At 53.2% G+C, this 10,289-nt stretch overlaps 1 long non-coding RNA gene across 1 annotated transcript; it reads left to right on the forward strand.

The window, feature by feature from the left end:
- Positions 1-5,384: 5,384 nt before the first annotated feature.
- LOC126635989 (uncharacterized) lies at positions 5,385-6,728 on the forward strand. The gene is made up of 2 exons (XR_007627862.1): positions 5,385-5,490; positions 6,256-6,728. It is a non-coding gene; the product is annotated as an uncharacterized LOC126635989 (long non-coding RNA).
- The last annotated feature ends 3,561 nt before the right edge of the window (positions 6,729-10,289 follow it).

The following is a 10,289-nucleotide window of genomic DNA, read 5'->3' on the forward strand; positions in this document are numbered from 1 at the left end:
CTCAAAGCAGGAGGTATTTTATTAGCAACGTGTTGGGGAGCTCTCCAGGTCGCCCTGGGCAAAGAGCTCCGCCATTAACAATTAGTGCAATTCTTTTATACAATTTCTGAGTCTGGATTACATCATTATTCATGTATATTCATTACATTGCAACATCTACTCGTAATATTCATACATAGGCGGAGTCTGGGTGGAGTCTTCAATTTGGAGAGGTTTGGAGGTGGGAGATCCGGAGTCTTCATCGGGGGAGGTGGTCGTCTGGTTGGTCTTCCTCGGTGTAAACTTTTGAACTTTTCTCAAATCTTTCCTAACTTGGGTAGTTTCCTCGTGATGTTGGAAGGGTCTTGGTAACCTTGGCTCATCTTAAATCTGCTGATGCTACAATCTCGATATTTTATGGTTTTAGCATCCTTTTCTGTCAACATGTTCTGTTCCCTCAGACAATTTATTACCTCCGTGGTTTCCTAATGCTAAGTTTTCCTGTAGTGCTTTACATTTTTGTGTTTTAACTTCTTGTTTCTCGAAGACTGCTTCCATTTGAGTGGCTTCAGGAGGGCAGCGGAGGCCACTTCCGGTTCGGGTCCTCCCACTTCCGGCTCCATCCCGCCCACTTCTGGCTCCGGTCGCCATGCTTTCTGCTGGTTGGCACCACTTCCGGTTGGAAAAAGAGCAGGTTTTTTGCCCCCTGGGGAAATGTCCGGGTATGGGGGGGCGGCAAGGGCCACTTCCGCTTTGGACCCGCCCACTTCAGGCTCCGGTCCGCCCACTTCAGGTCCTGGGCGCCATGCTTTCTGTCGGTTGGTACCACTTCCGGTTGGAAAAAAAGCAGGTTTCTTGCCCCCTGGGGCCACTTCCGAGTATTGGGGGCGGCAAGGACCACTTCTGGTTAGAGCCTGTCCACTTCCAGCTCCAGCCTGCCAACTTCTGGCTCCGGTCGCCATACTTTCTGCCAGTTGGCACCACTTCCGGTTGGAAAAAGATCAGGTTCTTTGCCCCCTGAAGCCACTTCCGGGTATGGGGGAGTGGTGGGGGACACTTCCGGTTCTAGCCCGCCCACTTCCGGCTCAGGGTGCCATGGTTTCTGCCGGCTGGTACCACTTCTGGTTGGGGAAAAAGCAGGTTTTTCACCCCCTGGGGCCACTTCCGGGTTTGGGGAGGCAACTAGGGCCACTTCCGGTTTGGACCCCCCTCCTTCCGACTCCGGCCCACCCACGTCCGGCTTCGGGCACCATGGTTTCTGCCAGCTGGCACCACTTTTGGTTGGAAAAAACCCACGTTTTTTGCCCCCTGGAACCACTTACGGGTATAAGGAAGCGGCGAAGACAACTTCCGGTTTGAGACCGCCCACTTCCGGCTCCGGCCTGCCCACTTCTGGCTCTGGGCACCATGCTTTCTACCAGCTGGCACGACTTCTGGTTTCAAAAAAAGCAGGTTTTTTGCCCCCTGAAGCCACTTCCGGGTATGGGGGGCGGAGGGGGCTACTTCCAGTTCGAACCCGGCCACTTCCGGCTCCAGGCGCCATGCTTACTGCCAACTGGCACTACTTCCGGTTGGAAAAAACCCAGGTTTTTTGCCCCCGGGGGCAATTTCTGGGTATGGGGGGGTGGCAAGGGTCACTGCCAGTTCGGGCCCACCCACTTCCGGCTCCGGCTCGCCCACTTCCGGCTTCGACTCGCCCACTTCCGGCTCCGGGCACCATGCTTTCTGCAGGTTGCGACCACTTCCGGTTGGAAAAAAAGCAGGTTTTTTGCCCCTTGGGGCTACTTCTGGGTATGGGGGGCGGCGGGGGCCACTTCCGGTTTGGGCCCGCCCACTTCAGGTTCCGGATCGCCCACTTCTGGCTCAGGGCGCCATGGTTTCTGTTGGCTGGCACCATTTCCGGTTGAAAATAAAGCAGGTTTTTTGCCCCTGGGGGCCACTTCCGGGTATGGGGGGCGGCGGTGGCAACTTCCGGTTTGGGCCTGCCCACTTCCGACTCTGGTCTGCCCACTTCCGGCTTCAGGCGCCATGCTTTCTGCCGAGTGGCACCACTTCCGGTTGGAAAAAACCCAGGTTTTTTGCCCCCTGTGGTCACTTTTGGGAATGGGGGGGCGGCGAGGGCCACTTTCGGTTGGGACTTGCCCACTTCCAATTCCGGTACGCCCACTTCCGGCTCCGGGCACCATGCTTTCTGCCGGCTGGCACCACTTCTGGTTGGAAAAAAAGCAGGTTTTTTGTTCCCTGGGGTCACTACTGGGTTTTGCGGGGCGGCGGGGGCCACTTCCGGGTATGGGGGGACGGCGGGGGCCACTTCCGGTTAACACCCGCCAACTTGCGGCTCCAGCCCGCCCACTTCCGGCTCTACACGTTTAACGTCACGTGTTCTTAGTGTTTTTCAGTCACACGCGTGACGTCGCGTGTTCTTAGAGTGTTGAACCACACACGCGTGATGTCGCGTGTCCTTAGCATGTGTTGAACCGCACACGCGTGACGTCACGTGTTCTTAGCCTGTTGGGTCCATACGCGGGACGTCGCGTCTTCATAGCGTGTTGGGTTCACAAGCGTGACGTCACGTGTTCTTAGCGTGTTGAACCTTATACGCGTGATGTCGCGTGTTCTTTCCGTATTCCACCCAGAGCCGTGACGTCGCGTGTTCCTTAGCGTGTTGGGCTCACACACGCAACGTCGCGTGTTCTTAGCGTGTTCGAGACACACACGTGACGTGGCGTGTTCTTAGCGTTTTGAACCTTATAGGAGTTACGTCGCGTGTTCTTAGAGTGTTTTGGGCACGTGCGTGACATCCCGTGTTCTAAGCGTATTCGACCCAAAACTGTGACATTGCGTGTTCTTAGCATGTTGAACTTTAGACGTGTGACGTTGCGTTTTCTTATCGTGTTAAACCGCACAAGAATGACGCCGCGTGTTCTTACCGTGTTTGAGTTACACGCGTGACGTCTCATGTTCTTAGCGTGTTTGAGTCACACGCGTGACGTCGCGTGTTCTTACAGTGTTTTGGGCACACGGGTGACATCGGGTGTTCTTAGCGTGTTCGACCCAGAGCCGTGACGTCACGTGTTCTTGGTTTGTTGAACCCACACGAGTAAAGTTGCGTGTTCTTAGCGTGTTGAACTTCACACACGTGACATCGTGTGTTTTTAGCGTGTTTTAGTAACACGAGTGACGTCGCGTGTTCTTAGCGTGTTGGACCCACAGATGCAACATTGCGTGTTTTTAGCGTGTTGAACCTTATACGCGCGACATCGCGGGCTCTTAACCTGTTCAAGGCACACACGTGACGTCTCGTGTTCTTAGTGTGTTGAACTTCACACGCGTGATGTCACGTTTTCTTAGCGTGTTTGAGTAACACGAGTGACGTTGGGTGTCCTTAGCGTGTTTTAATCACATATGTGACGTTGTGTGTTATTAGCGTGTTGAACCGCACACATTTGACGTCGCGTGTTCTTAGCGTGTTCAAGGTACACGTGTGATGTCGCATGTTCTTTAGCATCTTTAAACTCACACGCGTGACGTCGCGTGTTCTTAGCGTGTTTAACCGCACACGCGTGACGTCGCGTGTTCTTAGAGTGTTTTGGGCACACGCGTGACGTCAGGTGTTCTTAGCGTGTTCGACCCAGAGCTGTGACGTCGCGTGTTCTTAGTTTGTTAGGCCCACACGCGTGACGTCGCGTGTTCTTAGCATGTTGAACTTCACACGCGTTACGTCATGTGTTCTTAGCGTGTTAAACCGTACAAACGTGATGCCACGTGTTCTTAGCGTGTAACACAAGCATGACGTCGCGTGTTTTTAGCATGTTCGTGGCACACGCGTGACGTCGGATATCCTTATCGTGTTCTACACGCACGTGTGACGTCAAGAGTTCTTAGCGTGTTGGACCCACACGCGTGACGTCGCGTGTTCTTATCGTGTTTGAGAAACATGAGTGTTGTCGCGTGTTCTTGCGTGTTGAACCTTATACGCGCGACATCGCGTGCTCTTAGCCTGTTTAAGGCACAAGCGCGACGTCGTGTGTTCTTAGCGTGTTTGAGGCACACGCATGACGTCGCGTGTTAGCGTTTTCAGGTGCACGCGTGACGTCGCGTGTCCTTTAGCATGTTGGGCTCACACGCGTGACGTCGGGTGTTCTTACAGTGTTTTGGGCAAACGCGTGACGTCGGGTGTTCTTAGCGTGTTTGACCCAGAGCCGTGACGTCACGTGTTCTTGGTTTGTTGAGCCCACAAGAGTAAAGTCGCGTGTTCTTAGCGTGTTGAACTTCACACGAGTGACATCACGTTTTCTTAGCGTGCTTGAATAACACGAGGGACGTCACGTTTTCTTAACGTGCTTGAATAACACGAGGGACATCACGTATTCTTCGCGTGTTGGACCCACACGCACAACGTTGCGTTTTCTTAGCGTGTTCGAGGCACACGCGTGACGTTGCGTGTTCTTAGCGTGTTGAATCGCACACGCGTGACGTCGCGTGTTCTTAGTGTGTTCAAGGCACACGTGTGACTTCGCGTGTTCTTAGCGTTTATTAGGGCACATGTGTGATGTCACGTATTCTTAGCATGTTGGACTCACACACGAGACGTCGCGTGTTCTTAACGTGTTTTAGTCACACGCGTGACGTCACGTGTTCTTAGCGCGTTGGACCCACACGCGTGATGTCGCGTGTTCTTAGCGTGTTGGACCCCACACGCGTGACGTTGCATGTCCTTATGTTCGACACACACTCGTGATGTCGAGTGTTCTTAGTGTGTTTGACCGACATGCGTGATGTCCCGTGTTCTTAGCGTGTTGGACCCCACATGCGTGACATGGCGTTTTCTTAGCGTCTTCAAGTCACACACATGACCTCGCGTGTTCTTAGCGTGTTGGAACCCACACGCGTGATGTCGCGTGTTCTTAGCTTCTTACAGAGTAAACCTGGTAATCCCAGGTCTCTCTTGGAAAAATCTATGACCAGAAGGTTTCCCAGGAGAAAAAAAAACAAGGACAGAGATGAGGGAATGTACTCCCAATGAATAAGGATTTTATGGGTGCAGGAATGATTTGTGTGGGTTTTACACTCCCCTTTTTATTGCCAGAATAACCTTAAAATTATTCCTTGAACAGACCAACCAAACTGGAGAATTTGAATCAGAGAGGAAGCGATGCACAACAAATGCAGGGAGAAATGGTGGAATCGTGATGGAATCCTGCAGTGGTTCGGGTTGCAAGGGACCTTAAAGCTCATGCAGCCCCACTCCCTGAGCAGGGACACCTTCCCCTAGCTCAGGTTGCCCCTGGTCGCAGATGGATATGGAAGTGCTGGAGGTGTTTAGGGAATGTTGATAGTTTTTCCCCCACCTCCGGCCGTCAGGTCGTTAAAAAGACTAATTCACCTCTTCCCACAGGGAAAAATGCTGGAGCAGAGGGAGGGAAGGAGCAGGGAGAACTGCAACCCCCAGCAGCTCGGTCAGTGCCGGATGGACTCGGGACTGGGAAAGGTCACTCAGTGTGAGGGCAGGTGAGAGCCCAGGGTGGCCCTGGCAGCCCTGGGGCTGGGAACAAGTCCAGTGGGCAAAGGAATGGACCCTGGAGAGCTGGGCAAACAGCTGGAGGAGTTTCAAGGAGAAGCAGGAAACTGGACAAGTTGCAGCAGCTCCTTCTGTGTGTGTGTGTGTAACCAGGTCTAGTGCAGCCACGAGTGAGGTGGGAAATGAACCTCAGGAGGCTGGGAATGAGTCCCACAAACTGGTTATACTGGGATTGAGTTTTCCCAAGTGTCTGAAAAGCTTTGCTTTAATTTGGCTTTATAAATTAAAAACTGAAGTGATTGTCAAGGTGTTGGCCCTTGCTGTCCGGTGTCTTTGGTGAGGTGTTGACTCAGTACATTTATTGGAGCTGCTGCTGGATGAACAGGTGCTCCTAATTTGCCTTTAAGGTCCTGGTTTCTTCCCTTCTTCTCCCAGCTTGTCCAGGAGATGGAATTCCAGTGCTACAGTATAGATGGCTTGTGGTGCTCCCAAAAGGAGCCTTTCTGCCTTCAGGACAAGTTCTGGTGCCACCGGAGCTGTTGGGAGAAGCGGAGGGTTGGCAGTGACAGGCCTGGAATGCTGTTGCTGTGGCACAGAGGCTGCTCCCTGGCAGGTTCTTGGGTTGGATTCCTTGGCTGCCACTTGGCAAGGCCTGGAAGGGCCTCAGTTGTGTAGGGAACAAAACATGGAATGGGAAAGCAAAGCAGGGGAGGTTCTGGTTTCAGAGAGAATCATTGAATTTTCTCTTTCTGCAGGGACACTGAGCTGGTCCAAGTGTGGCAAGAAGAACAAGTGGGCCGTGAAGGTTTGGAGCAGTCTAGAAGGTTCCTCATGCCTAAAGGATCCGGGCAAGTGAAGTCCTGGAAGAGTATGGAATATTGAAAAGTGCCTCAGTTCTCCTGAAGCTCAACTTTGTAAAATATTCATGAAGATAAAATCCTACTGTAGCTGAGCTGTTGGGTCCTAAATACTCTTGGAGGGAGAGGCAGAAACTCCCACTGCTGCTGGGGCTGAACTGCTTGCAGTGACCAGGTGTGACTTGGCCCTGATGTCTGAGTGCTCTCCAGTCCCCCAGGATGGATCCCAACTGTCAGCCCCCGGCTCCATAACTTGAGGAGAGGGTGTTCCTGCAAGCCTAGCTGCTGTGGTGGTAGTCCTGTGTGCACCTCTTGCTCTGGCCTGTTGTGAATGTATTTGTGTTGCAGCTCAGTAAAGTCCCAGTAATGTGGTGATTGTGTGATTTTGGTGTCAGTTCCTCTCCCCTCTTCCCCTTGCCCAGTGGCCGCATCACTGACTTGCACCTAACTGAACTCTTGCCCTGCAGCAGATCTCTGCTGCTCTCAGAGGGTGGAGCTGAGGCCCCTGAGCAAAGGGCAAAGGGCTCCATCCAAGCCAGGCCCGTGCTTCCCCCCTGCATTCCTGCAGCATCCCGTGTTTGCAGTTGCCATCACTGCTGGACATACAGCCCGTTCCTGAACAAACCCCTTTGCTGTTCTCTGTCCGGGTCTCCCCTCCCAACTTCCCTCCTCTGATGCTCCAGGTGCCAAGGCCCCTGTTTTTGAGGGACATTCCTGCTCTGCTCCCCCCCCCCCTCCCCGAATTCTTTCTAAATCAAGAGCCAGGAACCCCAAGTGCAGAGAGGGCTGCAGGGAATAAGTGTCAATGGCTGCCTGTGTTTCCCTGTGTTCCCTGCAGTTCTCCTGCCTGTTGTGCCCTGGGCTGGAGAGCCCTGCCTGGCCTGTGTTTCTTGGAGGAGAGTGATGTTATTCCATTTGTCCAAAGGCGTGTTCGTGGGCGCTCGTTTTCTGACAGGCACTGCCATTTTCCTATTGCCTTTCCCAAGTTTTCCCAAGTGCTGCCCAGCATGGGCCTTGGTGTGCTGAGACAGTGATTGCCAGGAGCAAGGTGAGCCTTGGCCTCAGCTGCCCAGCTCAGGGGGGTGGGACAGAATTGGGGTGAGGTCACCCCTGAGCCTCCTCTTTTCAAGACTAAGCAACCCCAGCTCCCTCAACCTCTCCTCATAGGACTTGTGCTCAAGTCCCTTCACCAGCCTCGTTGTTCTTCTCTGGACCTGCTCCAGCACCTCAATGTCTTTCCTGAACTGAGGGGCCCAGAACTGAACACAATACTCAAGGTGTGGCATCACCAGTGCTGAGTACAGGGGAAGGATCACTTCCCACATCCTGCTGGCTGCACTGTTCTTGATGCAGGCCAGGATGCCATTGGCCTTCTTGGCCACTTGGGCACACTGCTGGCTCATGTTCAGCCTCCTGTCGATCAGCACCCGCAGATCCCTTTCCACCTGGCTACTCTCCATCCACTCTGTGCCTAGCCTGTAACGCTGCAGGGGGTTGTTGTGGACAAAGTGCAGGACCCAGCACTTGGCCTTGTTGAACTTCATCCCATTGGAATCAGCCCAAGTCTCCAGACTATCCAGGTCCCTCTGCAGAGCCCTCCTGCCTTCAGGTAGATTGACACTCCCTCCCACCTTGGTGTTGTCTGCAAATTTGCTAATGATGGACTCAATCCCCTCATCTAAATCATCCATAAAGATGTTAAACAGGACTGGACCCAGCACTGATCCCTGGGGGACACCACGAGTGACTGACCACCAGCTGGATGCAGCCCCGTCCACCAACACTCTCTGGGCCCAGCCCTCCAGCTCTTAACCCAGCAGAGAGTGCACCTGTCCAAGCCGTGGGCTGCCACCTTTCCCAGGAGTATATTATGGGAGACAGCGTGAAAGGCTTTGCTGAAGTCCAGATAGACCGCATCTACAGCCTTCCCCTCATCCACCAGGCAGATCAGCTGATCATAAAAGGAGATCAGGTTGGTCAGACAGCATCTTGTGGTGCTCTGTATTAAATCTTGGCTTAATGTTAAACCTGTGGGCGAGGCGAGGGGCGGTGCCTGAGCAGGGCCAGCGGCGGTGCCGGACGGGGCATAACCTGTGAGATAACCTGTGTTGAAATTGCCAGTCTGAGTCCAAAACGGAGTACGAATGAAGGTTCTTCCCAGAGAAAAGGTGCCAAAAGAGAAATCTCTTGGTGCCCATGGAGTGCCCAGCCCGGTCCACCAAATACTCAGGACAGCCAAAGGCTACAGGCTTTCTTTCCTGGGAGAAAGGGCCATTGTTCTCCTGCAAGAGTCCAGCGGTGAAACTGCCAGTCTGACTGCCAAAAGTGAATACAAGCAAGGATTCCTCCGAGACAAAGGTTCCATCACAGAAAGCTCCCGCTGTCCATGGAGTATCCAGGTGGGCCTACAACCTGGACTACTGACCCAATGGGTAAGCACTTTTTTTCCTGGGAGAATTGGCTGTCGTTCGCTTGTAGGAATCCTGTGCCGAAATTGCCAGCCTGAACCCCAGATTGAATATGAACGAAGATTACTCCAAAACAAGAGGTGCAAGGACAGAAAGCTCCTGCTGCCTAGGGAGTGCCCAGGCTGGGCCACCGACTGCAGTGGAGACGCCCAGGGTCAACGCTTTCTTTCCTGGGAGAAAAGGCTATTGTTCGCTTGCCAGGATCACGCGCTGAAATTACAAGTATGGCTGCCAACACTGAGTTTGGATGAAGATTCCTCCAAGACAGAAAGTGACTGGACAGAAAGCTCTTGCTGCCCATAGAATGCCAAGGGCAGCCCACAACTCGGACCCTTGACCCTGGGGATAAGCACTATGTTTCCTGGGAGAAAAGGCTGTTGTTCGCATGCAGGAATCCTGTGCTGAAATTGCCACTCTGACTGCAAAATTGAATACAAACAAAGATTCATCCCAGACAGAAGGGGGCAGGACAGAAACCTCCTGCTGCCCGTGGATTGGCCAGGTTGGCCCACCAAGTGTACCTGAGAGGCCGAGGGTAAGCACTTTCTTTCCTGGGAGAAAGGGCGGTTGTTCCCTTGCAGGAATCCTACACTGAAATTAGCAGTCAGTCTTCAAAATTGAATCCAGACAAAGATTCCTCCAGGAAAGATGTGGCTGGACAGAAATCTCCCACTGCCAATGGAGTGTGGAGGCCGGCCGACAACCTGGACCTTTGACCCCGAGTGTAAGCACTTCTTTCCCAGGAGAAAGGGCTGTTGTTCACTCGGAGATAACCTGTGTTGAAATTGCCAGTCCGAGTCCAAAATGGAATACGAATGAAGGTTCTTCCCAGAGAAAAGGTGCCAATAGAGAAATCTCTTGGTGCCCATGGAGTGCCCAGCCCGGTCCACCAAATACTCAGGACAGCCAAAGGCTACAGGCTTTCTTTCCTGCGAGAAAGGGCCGTTGTTCTCCTGCAAGAGTCCAGCGGTGAAACTGCCAGTCTGACTGCCAAAAGTGAATACAAGCAAGGATTCCTCCGAGACAAAGGTTCCATCACAGAAAGCTCCCGCTGTCCATGGAGTATCCAGGTGGGCCTACAACCTGGACTACTGACCCCGTGGGTAAGCACTTCCTTTCCTGGGAGAATTGGCTGTCGTTCGCTTGTAGGAATCCTGTGCCGAAATTGCCAGCCTGACCCCCAGATTGAATATGGACGAAGATTGCTCCAAAACAAGAGGTGCAAGGAAAGAAAGCTCCTGCTGCCCAGGAAGTTCCCAGGCTGGGCCACCGACTGCACTGGAGACCCCCAGGGTCAACGCTTTCTTTCCTGGGAGAAAAGGCTATTGTTTGCTTGCCAGGATCACGCGCTGAAATTACAAGTATGGCTGCCAACACTGAGTTTGGATGAAGATTCCTCCAAGGCAGAAATCCGGTCCGGGTTTTCCCCCATTCCCGACATCGGCCGAAATCCGGTCCGGGTTT

The sequence above is a fragment of the Myiozetetes cayanensis genome, unplaced genomic scaffold (genome assembly GCF_022539395.1).
Source record: "Myiozetetes cayanensis isolate MyiCay16 unplaced genomic scaffold, myiCay2020 scf1246, whole genome shotgun sequence".
In the NCBI taxonomy this organism is placed as follows: Eukaryota; Metazoa; Chordata; class Aves; order Passeriformes; family Tyrannidae; genus Myiozetetes; species Myiozetetes cayanensis.